This window comes from Tenrec ecaudatus, chromosome X (genome assembly GCF_050624435.1).
Source record: "Tenrec ecaudatus isolate mTenEca1 chromosome X, mTenEca1.hap1, whole genome shotgun sequence".
In the NCBI taxonomy this organism is placed as follows: domain Eukaryota; kingdom Metazoa; phylum Chordata; class Mammalia; order Afrosoricida; family Tenrecidae; genus Tenrec; species Tenrec ecaudatus.
The window spans coordinates 23,041,282-23,044,673 of NC_134548.1; the positions used below are offsets into that span (position 1 = coordinate 23,041,282).

At 41.8% G+C, this 3,392-nt stretch overlaps 1 pseudogene; it reads left to right on the forward strand.

The window, feature by feature from the left end:
* Positions 1 to 329: 329 nt before the first annotated feature.
* LOC142433201 (small nuclear ribonucleoprotein Sm D2 pseudogene) lies at positions 330 to 757 on the forward strand (annotated as a pseudogene).
* Positions 758 to 3,392: the final 2,635 nt, after the last annotated feature.

The following is a 3,392-nucleotide window of genomic DNA, read 5'->3' on the forward strand; positions in this document are numbered from 1 at the left end:
TGTAAGCATCTCAGCATTGGCAGGGGTCTCCACACTGCTGCTCCAGCACTCAGGACTGCATCGGGGTAGGTCCACGTGGCTTCTCCTTGGGGATGTCTTGCAGGAAGTAAGCCTTGCCAGCTGAAGCAGGGAACTGGCTAAGGCAGCTGCACCCTGGTCTGACCATCAGAAAGCAAGAGACCTGAGAACTCAAAAGGCGAGGCTCACGGAGCCATTTATCCCTCCGCCCTTCAATTAACCCCATATGAGTTTATCGGCCAGGTTGACACAATAAACTAACACCTCAAACACGGAGAAGACGGGTTTGATCTCAGAACGCAGCTAGCACCATGTGCCTCCTCAACAAGCCCAAGAGTGAAATGACCCCAGAGGAGCTGCAGAAGTGGGAGGAGGAGGAATTCAACACGGAGCCCCTCTCCGTGCTCACGCAGTCGGTCAAGAACAACACCCAGGTGCTCATCAACTGCCACAATAACAAGAGGCTTCTGGGTCGCATGAAGGCCTTTGATGGGCACTGTAACATGGTGCTGGAGAACGTGAAGGAGATGTGGCCGCAGTCCCCAAGAGCAGCAAGGGCAAGAAGTCCAAGCCCGTCAACTAGGACCGCTATTTCTCCAAGACGTTCCTGCGAGGCGACTCCGTCATCGTGGTGCTGCGGAACCCATTTATCGCTGGCAAAGAGGGCCACACCGCCATGCTGGGAAGCCCTGCCAAGCATCTCCAGAAGAATAAATGCTCAGTGTTGTTTCGAAATTAACTAACTAGGTAACTAGCTAGCTACCTAACTAACTAAACTAACTACTTCAGTTAGTATGGATAGATAAGAGTTTTCTGCAAAGTTTTATACTTTCTGAAGCATGATGTTTGATTTTCCAGTGTTTTTAAAGCTATGCGTATGAGGGGGTACCCCCCGGCAAACCAGACTTTTCCCCCTCAAAGCTTTGTATTTTTTTTTTTTTTACAAAACAACCTTATCACCTTCAAAGTACTCTTCAATGCACTTAGTACATTTGTCAATTCTGTGATTCCATTCTTGGAAAGATTTTTCAAACTCATCTGCTTGGATGGCGGGCAGCACCTCCCTCATTTTATTCTTCAATTTTTTTAATGATGTCAACTCACTTCCTTTCACATCCCTCTTTCCGAGCGGAAACAAAAATAAGTCCTATGGAGTGAGGTCAGGTGAATAAGGTGAATGGGGGAAGAGAGGCGTGCTGTTCTTTGCCAAAAACTGGTGCAAGGAGATGGCTGCATAAGCAGGTGCATGTCTGCCACAAATCAGGCTTTTTTTTTTTTTTGTCGGATTCTGTTAGGCTATCTTTTCAGAACCTCTAAAGAGAAAGCTTGATTAACAGTCTGACCTGGCAGAAAGAACTCCAAATGCACTACGAGTCGGCATTTTTGTCTGTTTGGGAAGGTAACTGACGTCCAGAATGAGGTTAGGCATTAATCGACATTTGACCTATTTTGAAACAAGAAAACCACTTGTACACTTACTTGAGGTTTTTCCCATAGCGCTCTCCTTGTAAGCTGTGTTCAACATACCACGAGTTTCTGCGGCATTTTTCCCCAAGCAGGAAACGAAATTTCACAGCTGCATGCTGTTCTCTCGAATCAGCTGTCACAGAAAACAAGGCTTGAGTGAAACTGCTTTATGAAAAAATTCACTGTGATCAGAGAGAGAACCTTCCCAGGCGACACCACTGGGTGCACTAACTCAGCGTGGGTTGCTGATACTCGCCTAGCAGGAAAAACGCATTCTATGATAACTCTGCTTAGCAGGGCTTTGTTCCGTTTTTAGTGGGGATACCCCGTCGTCTATCAAAGAAGGCTGTACAAATGGTTTCATTAAGCTACTAGCCTCCAGGTTGGTAGTTGAAACTCACTCAGCAGCCCCCCAGAAGAGCACCCTAGAGACCTGATTCCATAAAGATCTCAGTCAAGAAAACTGTGTGGAGTACTTCTACTTGTAACACAAACGAGTTAGAATCAACTAGATGGCAATAGTTTGCTGTCTTGATTTATGTACAGCTCACTACATTTCTCTTTCCATACTGAGTGCAATAGAAATCTCATTCTCTCTTGGTTTAAAATTTTATTGACAGAAAAAGAACAAATGAAAATCTGTTGATACAACCTGCATTGATTTTCTATTCAAGTAGGAAACTTATTTTAAAGAGCTATGCATCGTATCAGGATTGCCCTACATGAGGGCCTTATGTTGTAGCACAGTGGTTTCCAAAAAAATATTTTGAATGGGAGAAATCTCCATTGCATTTGGACCAATATGAATGGGTCAGCAAAAGGGCCACCCAAGCTTTTCCTATTAAAAGAGTGTCACCCCAGAATCAGCTTTTGTTACTGACATCCCATGGTAGCTAACTCCTTTCCCTCGAATTGCTCTGGCACAGCAGATGGTGTTGAACATATACATATATGCTTGTGATCCATGTCAAGCTGAAGTCTGAGTTAGTACAGTAGAGAAGTGTGTAATGGCAACATGACTGTAAAGTGTTAAAACTGGGTGTTAAATTCATTCATTGCCATCTGTCTTTATTTTGCTAATCCTTTTCTGTGGACACCACACTGCATGGTAAAGTCTTTTTCAAAAATTAGTGTGCATGTGTTTTCTATCATCCACAAACCCACCCACAGCTACATCCCTTTTTCCCACCCGCAGGGTTAGAAACAATATGTTCTTGGCACATTTCCACTGGTGTTCCTATTGTTTTTAACCCTAGGTTTAATTGGAATGTGCAGTTTTGTTTGTTTTTTATAGATTGGTGAGTTGCAAAGCTATGGGGATTTTGCTCTAGAATCCTAAAAACTGTGTCAGCTGGTATGTTTTATATTGCTGTTGTTTTGTTTTGCTTTCCCTTTGCTATCAGCTTTCAAGTATATAGTGTTAATGCTGGAAGTGGGACGTTTTTGTAAACAATTATTACTCTTTGTGAAGAAAACATTCTGAAGAAATTTAATGAATATATAAAATAGCACTCTTTAAAACAAATCCCTTTGTGGAATCAATTGATCAGGTCTCTGTCATTAGCAAACGGAGTCGAATGCATACTTTAGTTTTCAAATGTAAGAAACCAGGTGTTTTTAAACAAGGGGGAGTTTTTCTAAAAGAATTTATATATTTATCACTTCATGATAAAATGAGGTTTAATTGATTTAAGAAATCTCTGGGGTTTTTAGATATATGTTCAAGTTGCAATAACAAGCCAGAATGAGAAATCACATTTCTAAAAGCAAGAAGTCTATTTTTATCATCTTGAGAACTCTGAATAATGTAAGAAATAAACCAGTCTTAATAGACTGATTTGATCAGATGAGCATCAATTAATTTGTTGTACAGATGCCTAGATTTTGTTGTACAAGTCCTGGTTAAT